The 19,542-nt window shown below is 48.9% G+C and overlaps 1 protein-coding gene and 1 pseudogene across 3 annotated transcripts in view; one reads left to right on the forward strand and one right to left on the reverse strand.

The window, feature by feature from the left end:
• NLRP7 (NLR family pyrin domain containing 7) overlaps positions 1 to 19,542 on the forward strand; it is a 119,634-nt gene that overhangs the window by 92,463 nt on the left and 7,629 nt on the right. Inside the window, exons 7-9 of one of the 2 annotated variants that reach the window (XR_016390821.1) lie at positions 11,232 to 11,393; positions 15,176 to 15,344; positions 15,746 to 15,875. The exons of the other annotated variant lie outside the window; for it this stretch is intronic. The gene's annotated coding sequence lies outside the window, so the exon portion shown is untranslated. The remainder of the gene's footprint in view (positions 1 to 11,231; positions 11,394 to 15,175; positions 15,345 to 15,745; positions 15,876 to 19,542) is intronic. 2 annotated transcript variants of the gene reach the window in all.
• LOC111171404 (leukocyte immunoglobulin-like receptor subfamily A member 6) lies at positions 7,170 to 15,058 on the reverse strand (annotated as a pseudogene). Its single transcript, XR_016390822.1, has 12 exons — positions 14,963 to 15,058; positions 14,768 to 14,803; positions 14,300 to 14,584; positions 13,335 to 14,151; positions 12,770 to 13,072; positions 12,116 to 12,166; positions 11,300 to 11,407; positions 10,911 to 10,953; positions 10,788 to 10,825; positions 10,511 to 10,566; positions 9,584 to 9,748; positions 7,170 to 9,510 (listed from the first exon to the last, which is right to left on the reverse strand). The product of XR_016390822.1 is annotated as a leukocyte immunoglobulin-like receptor subfamily A member 6 (transcript).

The raw sequence follows: 19,542 nt of genomic DNA on the forward strand, positions 1-19,542 counted from the left end.
CCCTCCTCTGCTCCTAACACTGAGAAATGCTATTTTGAATATTTCTGAAACACGTACCCGCAGACACATGCAGAAAAAGAGAAAGTTCCCCAAATGGAGAGGGAACCAGACCAAAGAAGAGGGAACTAGGTTGAGTGGCACCCACTGACCGGGATCATCAAGGGGGTCATAGGGAGGAGGTTCCCACCTGTGTGGACAGAGAGAGGGACCCAGGTCCTCACAGGCAGGGAGGGGTCAGGGCTCCAGGTGAAGGTTGAAGCTGCGGCCCCACTTCCCCACGTTTCTGGACGGGCACGGGGATAGCTCTGCTCACTGCCCCAAGCCCGTGGTCAGCATTGAGCCACCTCCCCTGTGTGGCATGAAACAGACTCAGTCCACGATTGTCAGCCATGGGCGTCCACCCTCGTGAGAGTGTGAGGGTCCCATTGGACCATCCCTGAGGCCGCAGCTGTGAGCAGAATGCTAAGTCTGAGACGGTGGGCAGCAGGGGGTAGAGCAGCTGCAGCAGCCTCCCCTGGTCAGCCTGACTCCCAGGACAGCCCCGGGGAAGCCTTCTAGGAGAGACCGGGGGTGTGAGGGCGGAGCCTTTAACAGGAACGGACATCACAGTGCCCCTAGTAATGAGGACAGTGCTACGGACAGCCGTCTGCTGACGAATGGGGGTGTCCTAGGCAAGGAAACAGAGTCAGTAGGAAACCAATAAAGAGGTGAAAAAAAATATAGAACATACTTGATGTGAATATCTTGATTGTATCACAACACAATTAGTGGCTTTGCTGAAATAAAAATATGAAAAAAAGAATCAGTAGGAAAATATGACAGTCGATTTAATTAAGCGTGTTTAAGTATCTGAAAAATAAAGGGAGGCAACCATATGGATTATTTTATAGAAGAAAGGGCAGTTATTAAGAGTTAGAAAAGGTAGAGGTGACAAATCCAGTAGAATGAACACATTAAAAAACGTCATCCCATCAAGGACAAGACAGCTGAGGTACCAGTTATGGAATTGAATACAATATCGAGGAAATGTTCCACAATGAAGGTTAGAGAGACCAGAAATGGAAATTCAAGATACTTGGGGAATAGAATGAGGAGGGCCCACGTCATATCTATTGTAGGTGTCAGAAGGAAAGGTCGTGACGTATAACAACGGCCAAAGAAATGAAGAATTGAACATTTTTCAGAGATGAGGACAGGCCAACTAAGTGCTAGGACGCCTGTATTTAAAAGTGACATCTGGGCTTCAAGATGGCGGAGTAGAAGGACGTGCTCTCACTCCCTCTTGCAAGAGCACCGGAATCACAACTAACTGCTGAACAGTCATCGACAGGAGGACACTGGAACTCACCAAAAAAGATACCTCACGTGCAAAGGCAAAGGAGAAGCCGCAATGAGACGGTAGGAGGGGCGCAATCACAATAAAATCAAATCCCATAACCGCTGGGTGGGTGACCCACAAACTGGAGAACACTCATACCACATAAGTCCACCCACTGGAGTGAAGTTTCTGAACCCCACGTCAGGCTTCCCAACCTGGGGGTCCAGCAACGAGAGGAGGAATTTCTAGAGAATCAGACTTTGAAGGCTAGTGGGATTTGATTGTAGGACTTCAACAGGACTGGGGGAAAGAGACTCCACTCTTGGAGGGCACACACAAAGTAGTGTGCACGTCAGGACCCAGGGGAAGGAGCAGTGACCGCATAGGAGACTGAACCAGACCTACCTGCTAGTGTTGGAGGGTCTCCTGCAGAGGCAGGGGTGGGGGGCTGTGCTCACCGTGGGGACAAGGACACTGGCAGCGGAAGTTCTGGGAAGTACTCCTTGGCGAGAGCCCTCCCAGAGTCTGCCATTAGCCCCACCAAAGAGCCCGGGGAAGGCTCCAGTGTTGGGTCGCCTCAGGCCAAACAACCAACAGGGAGGGAACTCAGCCCCACCCATCAGGAGACAAGCAGATTAAAGTTTTACTGAGCTCTGCCCACCAGAGCAACACCCAGCTCTACCCACCACCAGTCCCTCCCATTAGGAAACTTGCACAAGCCTCTTAGATAGCCTCATCCACCACCAGAGGGCAGACAGCAGAAGCAAGAAGAACTACAGTCCTGCAGCCTGTGGAACAAAAACCACATTCACAGAAAGATAGACAAGATGAAAAGGCAGAGGGCTACGTAGCAGGTGAAGGAGCAAGATAAAACCCCAGAAAAACAACTAAATGATGTGTAGATAGGCAACCTTCCAGAAAAAGAATTCAGAATAATGATAGTGAAGATGATCCAGGACCTCAGAAAAAGAGTGGAGGCAAAGATCGAGAAGATGCAAGAAAGGTTTAAGACCTAGAAGAATTAAAGAACAAACAAACAGAGGTGAACAATACAATAACTGAAATGAAAATTACACTAGAAGGAATCAATAGCAGAATAACTGAGGCAGAAGAACAGATAAGTGACCTGGAAGACAGAATGGTGGAATTCACTGCTGTGGAAGAGAATAAAGAAAAAAGAATGAAAAGAAATGAAGACAGCCTAAGAGACCTCTGGGACAGCATTAAACGCAATAACATTTGCATTATAAGGGTCCCAAAAAAAGAAGAGAGAGAGAGAAAGGATCTGAGAAAATATTTGAAGAGATTGTAGTTGAAAACTTCCCTAACATAGGAAAGGAAACAGCCACCCACGTCCAGGAAGCACAGAGAGTCCCAGGTAGGGTAAACCCAAGGAGAAAAACGCCAAGACACGTAATCAAATTGACAAAAATTAAAGACGAAGAAAAAATATTGAAAGCAACAAGGGAAAAACAACATACAAGGGAATTCCCATAAGGTTAACAGCTGATTTTTCAGCAGAAACTCTACAAGCCAGAAGGGAGTGGCATGACATATTTAAAATGATGAAAGGGAAGAATCTACAACCAAGATTACTCTACCCAGCAAGGATCTCATTCAGATTCGACGGAGAAATCAAAACCTTTACAGACAAGCAAACGCTAAGAGAATTCAGCACCCCAAAACCAGCTCTACAACAAATGCTACAGGAACTTCTCTAAGTGAGAAACACTACAGAAGAACAGGACCTACAAAAACAAACCCAAAACAATTAAGAAAATGGGAATAGGAACATACGTATCGGTAATTACCTTAAACATGAATGGATTAAATGCTCCAACCAAAAGCCACAGGCTGGCTGAATGGATACGAAAACAAGACCCATATATAGGCTGTCTACAAGAGACCCAATTCAGACCTAGGGACACATACAGACTGAAAGTGAGGGGATGGAAAAAGATATTCCATGAAAATTAGAAATCAAAAGAAAGCTGGAGTAGCAATACTCATATCAGATAAAATAGAGTTTAAAATAAAGTATGTTACAAGAGAAAAGGAAGGACATAATGATCAAGGGATCAATCCAAGAAGAAGATATAACAATTATAAATATATATGCACCCAACATAGGAGCACCTCAATACATAAGGCAACTATCAGCTATAAAAGAGGAAATCGACAGTGACACAATAATAGTGGGGGACTTTAACACCTCACTTACACCAGTGGACAGATCATCCAAACAGAAAATTAATAAGGAAACACAAGCTTTAGATGACACAATAGACCGGAGAGATTTAATTGATATTTATAGGACATTCCACCCAAAAACAGCAGATTACACTTTCTTTTCAAGTGTGCACGGAACACTATCCAGGATAGATCACATCTTAGGTCACAAATCAAGCCTCAGTAAATTTTAAAAAATTGAAATCATATGAAGCATGTTTTCTGACCACAACGCTATGAGATTAGAAATCAATTACAGGGGAAAAAGATGTAAAAACCACGAACACGTGGAGGCTAAACAGTATGTTACTAAATAACCAAGAGATCATGGAAGAAATAAAAGAGGAAATCAAAAAAATACCTAGAGACAAATGACAACGAAAACACGACGACCCGAAACCTATGGGATGCAGGAAAAGCAGTTCTAAGAAGGAAGTTTATTAGCAATACAAGCCTACCTCAAGAAACAGGAAACATCTCAAATAAACAATCTAACCTTACACCTAAAGGAACTAGAGAAAGAAGAACAGACAAAGCCCAAAGTTAGCAGAAGGAAAGAAATCATAATGATCAGAGCAGAAATAAAGGAAATAGAAACAAAGAAAATAATAGCAAAGATCAATAAAACTAAAAGCTGGTTCTTTGAGAAGATAAACAAAATTGATACACCAGTAGCCAGACTCATCAAGAAAAAGAGGAAGAGGACTCAGATCAATAAAATTAGAAATGAAAAAGGAGAAGTTACAACAGACACTGCAGAAATACAATGCATCCTAAGAGACTACTACAAGCAACTCTATGTGAATAAAATGAACAACCTGGAAGAAATGGACAAATTCTTAGAAAGGTATAACCTTCCAAGAGTGAACCAGGAAGAAATAGAAAATATGAACAGACCTATGACAAGTAATGAAATTGAAACTCTGATGAAAATTTTCCAACAAACAGAAGTCCAGGACCAGATGGCTTCACAGGTGAATTCTATCAAACATTTACAGAAGAGCTAACACCCATGCTTCTCAAAGTCTTCCAAAAAATTGCAGAGGAAGGAACACCCCCAAACTCATTGTATGAGGCCATCATCACCCTGATACAAAAAAACAGACAAAGATATTACAAAAAAAGAAAATTACAGACCAATTTCACTGATGAATATAGATGCAAAAATCCTCAACAAAATACTAGCAAACAGAATCCAACAACACATTAAAAGGATCATACACCATGATCAAGTGGGGTTTATCCCGGGGATGCAAGGATTCTTCAATATATGCAAATCAATGTGATACACCATATTAACAAATTGAAGAATAAAAACCATATGATCATCTCAATAAATTCAGAAAAAGCTTTTGACAAAATTCATCACCCATTTATGATAAAAACTCTCCAGAAAGTGGGCACAGAGGGAACCTACCTCAACATAATATAGGCCACATATGACAAACCCACAGCAAACATCATTCTCAATGGTGAAAAACGAAGTATTTCCTCTAAGATCAGGAACGAGACAAGGTTGTCCACTCTTGCCGCTTTTATTCAACATAGTTTTGGAAGGCCTAGCCACGGCAATCAGAGAAGAAAAAGAAATACAAATTGGAAAAGAAGAAGTAAAACTGTCACTGTTTGCAGATGACATGAGAGAATACATACATAGAGAATCCTAAAGATGCCACCAGAAAACCACTTAGAGCTAATCAATGAATTTGGTAAAGTTGCAGGATACAAAATTAATGCACAGAAATCTCTTGCATTCCTATAAACTAATGATGAAAAAGCTGAAAGAGAAATTAAGGAAACACTCCCGTTTACCATTGCAACAAAAAGAATAAAATACCTAGGAATAAACCTACCTAGGGAGACAAAAGACCTGTATGCAGAAAACTATAAGACACTGATGAAAGAAATTAAAGATGATACCAACAGATGGAGAGATATACCATGTTCTTGGATTGGAAGAATCAATATTGTGAAAATGACTGTACTACCCAAAGCAATCTACAGATCAGTGCAATCTCTATCAAATTACCAATGGCTATTTTTACAGAACTGGAACAAAACTTAAAATTTTTATGGAACCACAAAGGACCCCAGATAGCCAAAGCAGTCTTGAGGGTAAAAAATGGAGCTGGAGGAATCAGACTCCATGACTTCAGACTATACTACAAAGCTACAGTAATCAAGACAGTATAGCACTGGCAGAATAACAGAAATATAGGTCAATGGAACAGGATAGAAAGCCCAGAGATAAACCCACACACCTATGGTCAACTAATCTATGACAAAGGAGGCCGGGATATACAATGGAGAAAAGGCAGTCTCTTCAATAAGTGGTGCTGGGAAAATTGGACAGCTACATGTAAAAGAATGAAATTAGAACACTCCCTAACACCATACACAAAAATAAACTCAAAATGTATTAGAGACCTAAACGTAAGACCGGACACTATAAAACTCTCAGAGGAAAACATAGGAAGAATACTCTTTGACATAAACCACAGCAAGATCTTTTTTGATCCACCTCCTAGAGTAATGGAAATAAAAACAAAAATAAACAAATGGGACCTAATGAAACTTCAAAGCTTTTGCACAGCAAAGGAAACTACAAAAATGATGAAAAGACAACCCTGAGAATGGGAGAAAATATTTGCAAACGAATCCACAGACAAAGGATTATCTCCAAAATATATAAACAGCTGATGCAGCTCAATATGAAAAAAACAACCCAATCCAAAAATAGGCAGAAGACCTAAATAGACATTTCTCCAAAGAAGACATACAGATGGCCAAGAAGCACATGAAAAGCTGCTCAACATCACTAATTATTAGAGAAATGCAAATCAAAACCAAAGTGAGTTGCATCACCTCACACCAGTTAGAATGGGCATCATCAGAAAATCTACAAACAACAAATGCTGGAGAGGGTGTGGAGAAAAGGGAACGTTCTTGCACTGTTGGTGGGAATGTAAATTGATACAGCCACTATGGAGAACAGTATGGAGGTTCCTTAAAAAACTAAAAATAGAATTACCACATGACCCAGCAATCCCACTACTGGGCATATACCCAGAGAAAACCATAATTCAAAAAGACACATGCACCCCAATGTTCATTGCAGCACTATTTACAATAGCCAGGTCATGGAAGCAACCTAAATGCCCATCGACAGACGAATGGATAAAGAAGATGTGGTACATATATACAATGGAATATTACTCAGGCATAAAAAGAAATGAAATTGGGTCATTTGTAGAGATGTGGATGGATCCAGAGACTGTCATACAGAGTGAAGTAAGTCAGAAAGAGAAAAACAAATATCGTATATTAACACATCTATGTGGAACTTAGAAAAATAGTACAGATGAACCGGTTTGCAGGGCAGAAATTAAGACACAGATGTAGAGAACAAACCTATGGACACCAAGGGGGGAAAGTGGCGGGGGGTGGAGGTGGTGGTGTGATGAATTGGGAGATTGGGATTGACATATATACACTAATATGTATTAAATGGATAACTAATAAGAACCTGCTGTATAAAAAAATAAAATAAAATTCAAAAAAAGAAAAACAGCCCAAATATATTACCTTACGGCTCTTGGAAGTCAGGAGTATACAATCAGGTCACTGGTATAAAGTCAGGGAACAGGGAGACGTTCATTTACTTCATCTCAATCCAGAACCGGAAGTCTCAAAGGCAGTTGAATTCTATATATTGACCATGTATGCAGCGATGCAGGAAAACTTTTTAATTAGAGTAGAAGATCTTTACATTATTTGGGATTTTCTACGAACACAACTGTGCAGTCTCTTAGTAATACAATTTTATTCTTATCCACTTCAGAGCTTCTCGCCTTGTTTTGTTTCACTTACTTGGTTGGTGCCTCGAGGGCCCTGGTGAATACAAGTGGTCATACGGAACATACTTGGATCATTGCCAGTCGTAGACGAAAGGACCTCAGGTTCTCACCTGTACAGATGACGTCTAGTGTTGATTGTTAAACATGCCCTCATCAATGAAAGGGAATTCCCTTCTATTTCTGATGCGATTTTATTTTCACCAGGAATTGTTGGTATGTTTTATTGAAGGCTTTGTCTGCATCTATTGAGATGATTATTTTTTACTTGTTCTGTTAGTGTATTGCATTATGTAATAGATTTTTTAAATTTTAAGTTACTCTATCCTTCGAAAAAAAACCCCACAGTATGGTCATGAAGCAATGTCCTTTTAATATATCACTACATCTCATTTGTGTACACTTTGTTTAGGGATTTCCATCTAAGCTCATGTGAGAGATCTTCCTGTGACTTCCCCATGTATAATTCCCTTGTCAGGTTTTGGTGTGTTGAGGTATGTTTCTTCTTTTTCTGTTCTCGGGAAATGTTTGTGCAATTTTGGGGTGTGTGTGTGCATGTGCGTGTGTGTGTGTCCTTCACGAGTACATAAGTGCTCGGAAGAAATCACCAGTGAAGCCGCCTGAACTGCACACTTATACGTCGGACAATGATGACCGTCCGAGCATTTGTCCGCATCCCATCACACAGTCGCCATTTCTTTTTTTGGTGAGAACATTTGAGATCTGCTCTCTTCAAAACACTCAAGAGGGGCTTCCCTGGTGGCGCAGTAGTTGAGAGTCTGCCTGCCGATGCAGGGGACACGGGTTCGTGCCCCGCTCCGGGAAGATCCCACATGCTGCGGAGCGGCTGGGCTCGTGAGCCATGGCCGCTGAGCCTGCGCGTCCGGAGCCTGTGCTCTGCAATGGGAGAGGCCACAAGAGAGAGAGGCCCGCGTACCGAAGAAAAAAAAAAAAAAACACTCAAGAATGGGATACAGTGTGATTAGCTGTAACCACCATGCTGTATATTAGATCCCCAGAACTTATTCATCTTATAACTGGAAGCTTGTGCCCTTTGACCAATATCTTCCCATTTCCCCCTCGCTCTAACCCCAGTAACCAGCATTCTACTATTTCTTTCATTTTGACTTTTCTAGATTCTATATAGTTCAGTCATGGGTAAGTTTTGATTGGAGTCAATGTATAAGATGATAGATTTTCCACTTACTTTGTCCATTTAGTAAATTGTACACTGAAAGATTTCCATTCCATCTACATTTTCTGTATGTTGGCATCAAATTTTTCATAATGTTCTGTTACTATCTTTATAACGTCTGTAGGATTTGTAGTGCTGTCTGCAATTCCTTTCATGATATTAGAAGTGTGTGCCTTCTCTTTCCCTCGGCTGTGGTGGCTAGGATTCATGAATGTTTTCAAGAATGAGTATTTTTTGCCTTAATTGATTTTCTCTACTTTTTGGTTGTCTTCATTATTAGCTACCCTTGTCATTATTATTCCCACCTTCTACCTTCATTTGAAATAATTTGCTATTTTAATCCTAAACTCTTGGTGTGATATGTTAGGTCATCGATTTTTTTAAAGGCTTTTCTAATTCATTCATGATTCTTAATTTTCTCAATTCATAGGTTTGATGTGTATTATTTACATTATCATTCGTTGAAAACATTTTCCCACTTCTGTTTTGTTTTTTTGTTTTTTTTTTTCGTTTTGATTTCGGTTTTCAGTTCACACATTGATTTTTGAGAAGGCTGTTGCATTATTTCCCAAATGTAAGGATATTAGTTATCTTTGAGGGTAGAATCAGGTGACTGCCAAAGGGTCCCAGGGGCTCCTGGTGGTCTGTGTTGGGAGTCCAGGCTGTCTGATGGTCGTTAGGTGGTGTCCACTGCGGGCAGGCAGCTCCTGTGCCTTCCGGGGTCCGTGCAGTCTTCCTCCCTGGAGCGTGGGGTCTGGGTCCTTCCTGGGCTAGCGGACGGCGAGAGCAGCATACACGCTGGGCTCTTCTGGGGGCTCCCCTGACTGGGGGGCAGGGGGTGCAATCTCCTGTCTGAAGGTCGAGTGGTTCAGCTGGGCATAGGTCACATCCTGGGGGGCTTCAGATGCGGCGGCCTGCGGTGGGGGAGAGGGAAGGTGTGTGGTTGGGGTGGGGGAAGCCTGGGGGCTCGGACAGGATGGGACCCACCTGACCATCCCTCTGCCCGTCCTCTTCCACTTGTCTGTCCTTCATGTCCAGCAATCTCCCCGACAGGGAGGAAGGAGAGGTGGCCACCCCCCGCCTTAGTCTTGATCTTGAGTGGTTCACCTGGGCGTACGTCCCCTCCTGGGGGTCTGCATCCTGCCTGTTCTGCTGGAGGGAGAGAGTAGGACAGAAAGGGGACTTCCTGTGATCTCCTTCCGTCAGCTTTCCACTGTGTTGGCAGAGTGATGCTTTAAAACCTTAGGTCAGGTCACTTTCCTAATGGAAACTCCGGGGACCTCCTAACACCTTGGAGCCTCTGGATTCTTTCTACGGTTCTGATTTCTGTATTAACATGTTATCTCCCTTGCACATTTGGCTCCAGCCGCACGGCCATCTTCCTGCAAAAGCGTCCCTGCCTCAGGACCTTTGCACTTGCTGCCCCCCCACCATGTACTCTGTAACCTTCTCTTGCTTTACTTTCCTTATCGGGACCTTGCATTCTAGGACACTACCTGCTTCTTTACATATAGTCTTCTCACCCACCAGGTGAGCTCCCTGCTGCACCTGCAGCACCTACAGGGAGCCGGGGGGATGCGCTGTCCTTGTGCACCGCTTTTGGGTGAATGAAGGAAGGGGGGCCTGGGGACTTTCAGGTGATTCACAAATCCTCTTGAGACGTGGGGCTTCTCTGCAACGCCAGAAGGTCAGACAGAGGACGGGGAGCCAGGAAAGGGGACCCCGAAGGAGGGGCCATGAGGTCACAAGGAAGCAGGAGGGGTGGAGTCACAGTAGGACGACCCAGGAAGCCCGGAAGGAGAGGTCAGTGTGGGACGCTGCTGGAGCTGGGATGTGAGGACAGAGACGTGTCCATTGGACTGAGTTTGGCAACAAGAAGGTCTCTGGTGGCCTGGACAGGAGCAGGGGTCTCACCGGATGGTCCAGCTGCACCCCGTCCTCAGGCTGTGTGTCCTTCACGGCAGCATCTGCTGGGGCGGAACAGGGTGTGTATCGCTTGGCGGGATCCCCTGAGATCCCTCAGGGCTGGAGCCCCCGCAGTGCGTCCAGAAGGGGCCACTGAGACCCAGGGGTGAGGGGAAGTGTGGGGTTTCAGTCCGCACCCCCTGAGCCCACCCCTTCCCAGCCGTCCCCTCCCCCACACAGGTGCCTCCAGAACCCTGTGTCCCCCACCCCATCCTCTTCTGCTCACAGAGGGCCTGGTCCTGGGTGGCGGCGGCTGGGCAGGAGCTGGGGAGGAGGCGGGCGTGTTAGGGGGAGAATGAGGGGGAGCTGCGGGCGGGGCGGGCCTGGGGGTCTTCGGGGCGGGAGTTACCTGCTCTGCAGGCCTGTGTCCTTGGGCTCTGGGTCTGCAGCCCCTGCGGGAGGGTAGAAATCAGCCTCGCCCTGGGCTGGGGCAGATGACAGAGGCTCGGCCCTGGGACTCTTACGACCCCCGCCCCTCACTCGGGATTCAGGAGGAAAGAAGGAGACCTGAACTCATACTTGCGTACATGTTTCAACACTTCATGAGATTGAAAAGGAGGAAAATACCTTAAATTATACATGTCAGCTGACAGTACGTGTTTTCTTTCTAGATTTTTGAGTTTCAGACTCTGGACAATGTTTTTCTAAGCTGACCTTGCCCATCTCTTAGGTTTCCCTTTGGCTGGTGCCCTAAGCCCACCACCTCCAGGGGCCTGGGTCACCCCGTTCCCTACTCACCCGACTTCCTGCGTCTGCTCTGACCCCAGTGTCGGACGAGGAGGATGAGGGGCAGCAAGACGAAGGCCACCGAGACCCCAATCAGGACGTTCAGGTACCATTTGAGACCTGGGGCACCAGTGACGTCATGAGTGAGCCCAAGATGCCATTTAATTGAGTGCCTACTGTGTGCAGGCTCGTGCTGGGGTCTGTGCATTCATCTCCTCTAACCCACCCCACCCATTTTACAGATGAGGAAACTGAGGCACAGAGAGGGAATTCACCAACCCCAGGTGACCCAGTCTGGAGGTGGCAGAGCTGGGATTGGAACCCAGGGCTGTGGGCTCCCTGAGCTGTCCTCCTGCCGTGCCCCGTCCAAGGTGGACACCAGCTTTGTGCTCTGGGGGCTTCTCATCTGCAGGGGGGCCTGTCCGAGGGTCTCATCTGGAGCCGAGGGTCCTTCCTTGTTACCCTCCCCTCCCCCACCACAACAGGGACTAGGGGAGGGGCCGGCTGCGTGCGGTGGACACTTCATCTTTCCCTCCCCCTCCCCGGACAATGCCACCATCACTGCGGCACTGGGGACAGGCCCCCGTACAGTCACATCCTCAGGGGCCTCCCTGTGAGGCCTCCTCTCCTGGGGGGTCACAGCCAGAAGTCAGAACTGAAGGAAATCTAAGCTCCGGGCCACGATTCTCTGCTTTTACACTTGGAGAAACTGAGGCCCAGGCAGGGGAAGGGGGTCCAAGTCAGCGTCTCCAGAGGTGCCTGAACCAAGGCCAAAACTGAGCCCTGCCCCCCTGGACCCAACACCATGTCCCACAGACCCTCACTCACCCATCTGCGGGCCTGGCTCTGTCGGGGGAAGGGCCCCAACTTCAGAGCCTCCTGGGGGTCAGAACAGAAGGTGAGGGTCGGGAGCTGCTTCTCCCCACGTCAGCCCACTGCTCCTCCCCCAGGATGGACCCCGAGAAGTCATTCACTCTCCATGAGCCCCACCCTTCATGCACCAGCCGCAGAGTCCCTGGAGCCCTGGGGTCCTCCTGGCATCTCTGCTTGACCCCCAGCCTGTCCTTGAGGATCTGAGGGCATTAGATCCTCCCAGAGACTCTGAAACTGCCTTGGGGTGGCCTGTGCTCCCTCTGCAGAGAGGCCTCAGTGACTCCCCAGTTGTTGAACTGGGGCCTGTCGGTGGGGGGCTGGGGCCCCCAGAGGGTCCTGGGAATGAGGACGGGAAGGGGGTGGGGCTGACCCTGGAGTCCCCACCTCATGAAACCTTTCGCTTACACCTGCCCTGTGGTCTCTACAGTCATCAGGTTCCGGATTCCAGGTGAGGTGAGAGGGTGTGGAGGGGATGGGAGGGCCTCTGAGGGGCAGATCCCCCTCTGGGTGACCCTCCGCCACAGTCCCCTCACTCAACCCCAGCCCAGAGTGCTCGGGACAGAGCCCTGAGCTGACTGAGTCAGAGAGGACAGGGTCAGGGTCCCTCACCTGAGACCGCGAGCTCCAGGGGGGCACTGGCGTGTGACAGCAGGTAGGGGTTACTGCTGAGTGAGCTGTAGCACCTGTAGGTCCCATTGTGGGCTGAGGTCACGGGACTCATGGAGAATTCGGCCTGGAAATGCCCACCTCGGTACTTTGATCTAAGACGCAGTGGGGGCCGGGCTGCCCCCTCCTTGGACAGAAGGAAAGTTTCCCCTGTGCTCCTTGACTGACACAGCAGGGTCACGTTCTCTCCTGAGGCCACCACGGGGCCCGGCTGCACCGAGAGGGAGGGCGTGTCAGGGAACCACCCTGGAGAGAGGAAGGGGGGTGAGGGGCTGCCCGCCCCCTGGTTCCTAACTGCGACTCAGCAGGGCCTCCCTGAGGCCCCTCATCTCTGTCTGTCTCTGTTTTCTCCGAGTCTCTCCCTCTCCCTGCCCACCCCCGTCTCTCTCTGTCTCTCTCCCTCCCTCCCTGGGGACCCCTCACGCCTGGTCCCAGCATCACCACCTGGGGCTTCCCCGGCAGGGCCTGTACAGAGTCTGGGTCCCTGACTGACCCGCTGGCTCCTCACCTGCCACCAGGATGTCCAGGGGGTCACTGGGGGCCGACCACTCGGAGGAGAGGTTGTGTCCACCGTAGCATCTGTACCGGCCCGCGTGGGTGTTGGTCACCGGGCCCAGGGGGAAGTCGGCCTGAGAGAGCCCAGCCTGGGGCTGCCGGCCAGGGTGCTGGGGGAGGGCCTGTCTCCCCTCCTGGGACAGAGCGAATCTGTCATAGCCGACGTCAGAGCGACACTGGAGGGTCAGGCTCTGTCCAGAGGCCACGAGAGGGCCCTGCGGGGTCAGGAGGGAGGGCTTCCCAGACACACCTGGGGGAAGACCAGCCCTGGGCTGTAGGGGCTGGTTCCTCCCATGAAGCCCCTTCTCCCATCCTGGTCCCCAGGCCTCACTGTCGCTCACACTGTCTTGTGCGCCCCGCTCCCCCCTCACCCCACCCTCTCATCTGGGACAATCCTGGGAGAAGAGCACCTGATAATCCGTCTCGTGCCTCCAAAAGTGCGTGAGGCCAGGGTGGGACCTCCTCACCTGGGACCAGGAGCTCCAGGGGGTCACTGGGGGCCGACCACACCTGGGGGGTGTCCCTGTAAAAGCCGTGGCATCTGAACATCCACCTGTGGCTGGGGGTCACGCGACCCACGGGGAGCAGGGCCTGGGTCTGCCCATGGGGGCCTCGCTGTGCATCCAGGGTCCAGGAGGACTTGGGTTCTCCTTCCTTAGTCAGAATGAACCCGTCCAGTCCCTCCCATGAGCCACACTGGAGGGTCACGTTCCCTCCCGAGGTGACCACAGGGCTCGGCAGGGCTGAGAGGGTGGGTTTGCTGTGGACCTCTAGGAGAGAAGGAGGGAGCTTGTGAAATGGGGGCTCACACGCCCCTCTCCTCCCCCAGGGCTGGGCTGTGAGAGGGACACACCCCTGAGGGCAGACCCCCTTCCTGAGGGCAGAGACTGAGGCTGGGACCCCCGAGTGTCCTCTCACCTGTCACCACCAGCTCCAGGGCGTCACTGCTCTCTGACCAGCCAGTGGGTCTGAGGTAGTAACAGTGATATCTCCCTGCATAGTCCTGTGTCATGTGTGGGATGGAGAGCTTGCCCTTGTCCCCGGGCTCCAGTGAGGGCTGTCCGTACCAGGGAGCTGAGCTTCCCTCTTTATCCAAATGGAACACCCGGACCCCCAGGGTCCCCTGACACCAGATGGTCACGGGGCTCCCCCAGGGGATCACAGAGCCTGGCTCAGCCCAGATGGTGGGTTTGGGGAGGGTGCCTGGAAGGACATCAGAGGCTGGGTCACAAGACATCCTCACCCCCAGGTGCCCAGCTCTCAGCCCCCAACCTCCCAGACTCCCCCTCCTTCAGCCCAGAACTGCTGTTCCCCACCCCACTGCCTGGGGTTGGCCCCTTGTCCCCATGATCAGGAGGGAGGTGGGACACCTGGGGACAGACTCACCTGCCTGCTCCTGGGTCCTCAGGCCCACACTCAGCCCTGGAAGAGAGACCCCTGTGAGAGGCTCGCCCTGAATCCTGAGCAGCGCCTCTCCTACCCGTGAGCCTCCTGAGTCCTGGGGTGTCCTGACAGAGCAGCCTGGCTGTGGGGAGGGGTCCCTCCCTGGCTGGGGCTTCCCCTCCCCCTCCTCCATCTCACCGAGGCAGAGCAGGGCCGTGAGGCTGGGGGTCATGGCGTCTCCTTCCTGTGGTCCAGGCGGTGCAGATGGAGGAGACCACGGTGCCCTCAGGACAGAGACCCGAGGGTGTGTCCACTGGGAGGCTAGTCCTCCCCGTCACGGGGCTGTCGCGTCAGCAGCCCCACAGGAAGGGGAACTGCCCCTCCCCAGGAGCCTCATCCTTGTTTCCACAGGGCTCAGGCTGGAGTGGGCAGCGGGCCTCTGCAGGCTGCCGTGTCCCTGGACGCAGCCCCTCCCATCTTCCAAGCCAGCAGGCGCGTCTTTCCTCCTTCTGCTTCCGAGTCCCATCGACCTTGGCTCTGACTCCTCTACCTCGCTCCTTCACTCATCAGGACCTCGGTGGTAATGTGGGCCCCCCCCCAGGGTAATCCAGGACTGTCTCCCCATCTCCAGCACTTAGAAGGTGCCTTGGGGGGATCTTCAAGGGAAATTCAGGGCTCGTCCTAAGAGTACAAAATGATAATAATACAAATAGAATTCAGTATCCTTCTGCGCGGAGTAAGGTAGAGCAGGTAGTGAGTTTTGAAATCACAGTGACTTTCCTGCCCACCCCGGCTGAGCAGAGGGACAAGAGGACAGAGCCTGGGAGGCGCCGCCGACTAAGAGGATACCTCGGGCAGGTGCCCATCACCCCCAGCGAGGGTTTCAACACTAAAGGTTTCACAGGAAGCAGAGCAGCTATTTCCCTACACGTCAGTCTCTGTTACCATCCCAAGTAAGATGCATGACGTCTCCTTTTTCAGAAAACAATTTCTGCGCGTCATAAACCCCAAATGTGAGCTCCAGACACGGTCCAAATACGCCATCAAGTGCCGAGAGCCTGATGCTGGCTTTCGAGCTGGACGGTCAGAAGATCAATGGTTCCTGCCCAAGGTATTTCCTCTCCCCACACTTCAGTGGTTTGTGTTCATCTCCAAACGCTCCTAGATCATGGAATCCTGTTTGGATTAATGAGATTTAAAACAAGCTCACGAATGGAGATGTTGGGTTCTTTCCTTCACAGCCTTGGTCATACTGAGGTTGATGAGAGACATGACTGAGGGCTCCTGAGGAAGGGGAGACACTGCAGAGAAAGGAAGCGTGATGCACACAGAATAGGAGCTTTGCCCAAAGCACTTCCTGGTTAGATGCAAGTTGTGCATTTTGGGGTGGAATACCACTCAAGCCATATTGGCCTTGTTTTTCCTTTTTGGTGATTTGGTCTTTCCTAACTTGGTTAATTCGGCATGCCCCAGGTTTCTCCAGAGTAAAGCTGTTATTTCCCCTTTGTAATTAATCACTGGTCTGTGGGGAGGTACTTTGAGAGTTTGTACGTATCTTGCTCCTTATTAAATTTTCACTTTATAAGTTTAGCAGCTACTGACCCTATGCCACAGCAAAAGCTTCTCTTCTCCCAAATGCACCCATTCACATGGAAATCACCTTGTTTATAATATCCCAGTACTTTTAAATGCCTGTAAGATACGGCCAATCCTTCTTGTGTTTCTTCTGTCATAATAAGCAGGCGCATCTAGGCTTTCTTATTTCCTCACGACTCAGAGGCTGTATGGTGTGTTTTAATTTCTGGTTGATCTCGTCCCCACTACCCGCATAGCTCTTCTCTTTGTGTGTTTTCCTAAGTATTCTTACGTCTTTATTTTTCCATGTGGAGCTTAGTATCAACTTGTCTAGTTCAAGAAGAAAAGCTTGTTAAACTCAAAAGCTTTTGCACAGCAAAGGAAACCATAAAACAAAAAGACAACCCACGGATTGGGAGAAAACATTTGCAGATGACGTGACTGACAAGGGATTAGTCCCCAAAATTTACAAACAGCTCATGAGGCTTAATATCATCAAAACAAACAACCCAATCGAAAAATGGGCAGAAGACCTAAATAGACATTCCTCCAAAGAAGACATACAGATGGCCAAGAGGCACATGAAAGGATGTTCAACATCGCTAATTATTAGCGAAATGCAAGTCAAAACTACAATGAGGTATCACCTCACACCAGTCAGAATGGCCATCATCAAAAAATCCACAAACAATAAATGCTGGAGAGGGTGTGGAGAGAAGGGAACCCTCCTGCACTGTTGGTGGGAATGTAAATTGGTGTAGCCACTGTGGAGAACAGTATGGAGGTTCCTTAAAGAACTAAAAATAGAGCTACCATCTGATCCTGCAGACCCGCTCCTGGGCATATATCTGGAGAAAAACATGGTCCAAAAGGATACTAGCACTCCAATATTCATTGCAGCACTGTTTACAATAGCCAAGACCTGGAAGCAACCTAAGTGTCCATTGACAGACGAATGGATAAAGAAGATGTGGCATATATGTACAATGGAATATTACCCAGCCATAAAAAAAACGAAATTGAGTTATTTGTAGTGAGGTGGATGGACCTAGAGACTGTCATACAGAGTGAAGTCAGTCAGAGAGAGAAAAACAAATACCATATGCTAACACATATATATGGAAACTAAAAAAAAAAAAAGGTTTTGAAGACCATAGTGGCAGGACAGGAATAAAGACGCAGACATAGAGAATGGACTTGAGTTCACGGGGAGGGGGTAGGGTAAGCTGGGACGATGTGAGAGAGTAGCATGTACTTATATATACTACCAAATGTAAAATAGCTAGTGGGAAGCAGCCACATAGCACAGGGAGATCAGCTCGGTGCTTTGTGACCACCTAGAGGGGTGGGATAGGGAGGGTGGGAGGGAGACGCAAGAGGGACTAGATACGGGGATATATGTATATGCATAGCTGGTTCACTTTGTTATAAAGCAGAAACTAACACACCATTATAAAGCAATTATAGGCCAATAAAGTTGTTTAAAAAAAAGTGAAAAGGATAGGGCATTCTCTGGAGGGTTTGTACAAAGTTTAAATATGCTAATGTTTGCATAGAACTAAAAGAGCCATTGCACCATTTTAAGAGCTGGCTGAATCTAGGTTGAATTTTTAAAATATTCTTAAGATATATAAGAACATTTTAAATACCAGGCCTGTAACAGGCATGCAGGTTTCTTATGTTTCTATCAAAAAGATACACAAGACGAAAAAATTGAGAACTCAATGCTGGCGCCCCCTAGCGGGTTTTCAGGCTAACGTTTCGTTTTTTTGTTGTTTTTTGTTTTTTGCGGTATGTGGACCTCTCACTGTGGTGGCCTCTCCCATTGCGGAGCACAGGCTCCGGACGCGCAGGCTCAGCGGCCATGGCTCACGGGCCCAGCCGCTCCGCGGCATGTGGGATCCTCCCGGAACGGGGCACGAACCCGCGTTCCCTGCATTGGCAGGCGGACGCTCAACCACTGTGCCACCAGGGAAGCCATAACGTTTTGTTTTAATCCGAGTGGGAACCGCAGGTCTGACCCCTAAGTAGGGCGGTGACCACCTACACGTCCCAATCACAGCGAGATCGGGGCTCTCCGGGCGAGGGGCTCCCGGGGACCCCACGTCCTTGGCGGCGCAGCTGGTCCCGCTCCGGAGACGTGGTCGTGCAGATCCCAAGTGTTTCATGTTGAGACAGCACGGAGTGGCCTTGTTTAGAAGCCCTGTAGCTTCGGCAACAAGGCTAAGTAATCAAGTGGGCTATTGTGGACGGACCTAAATCTGTGTGAACTGACATGAGGAAAGAATATATTTGGTTATATCTGTTCATATAACACGTCCATGAGGCCCGCCCACGTGTCAGTGATGGAGCGGGGGCGGGGTCAGGGAGAGAGGCATGAGGTCTCCCAGGTGTGGAATTCAGAGGGCGCTGGGCGGACTGACATTGTGCACGTGGAACAGAAGATGAAGAGCAGACTTAGGCAGATATGGGGATCTGCTTTCTGCGCAGCCAAGGCATGGTAAGCCCGTACCCGGGCGGAGGCCTTCTCACTGTGCGTTTCAGCTGTGTAACTATTGCAGCCAGTAGACCCAAAAGTGTAACGACTCACGTGGTAGGAATTAGTTCATCTTCCATGAAACAGGTGAAGCTGATTCCAGCTCAGCAGGGAGGTGCTTTAAAATACTGTGTATTAATTCTAAAATGTGAGGGAGCAGATCAGGAGACGCCTTCCATTGAAGAGATATTTCATCACAGTTCCCAGGAGGAGGGGGCATGCATGCCACCCACCAGGGCCACGTAGGGAAGCACCAGAGACAGAAAGGAGGAGATGGAGTGAGGGGAAAATGGGAGCCTTTACTGTGGTTTCCACAAGAAGGAATGGGCAGGAAAGGGTAAGCAGGCATGGGATTAGCTGGATTAATGATTTCAGCGGGTTCTGGGGTGGAGGGGGTGTCCCTAGTTGTCATGTGCTTGGCCCTAGCATGACAAGGGCAGGTGGATCGTGGCCCAGACTCTGGACCCCCATAAAGGAGGGGGTGCAGTGTGGACTCTGGGTTGACTGGTTTGTATTTTATAAGTGCACCCCAGGAAGAGGATTCTTGGTCAGGAGCTGGGGCAGGGTGGGGGGCAGTGAGGGAGGAGGCGGGAGGACAATGTAAGTGACTCAGGCATATTATTGGGTCATCTAGGAAAAGGTGTGTCCAGTGTCGACCTTAAAATTA

This window comes from Delphinapterus leucas, chromosome 20, assembly GCF_059928025.1.
Source record: "Delphinapterus leucas isolate spDelLeu-1000000601 "Yukka" chromosome 20, BTC_Dleu_Yukka2, whole genome shotgun sequence".
Classification (NCBI taxonomy): domain Eukaryota; kingdom Metazoa; phylum Chordata; class Mammalia; order Artiodactyla; family Monodontidae; genus Delphinapterus; species Delphinapterus leucas.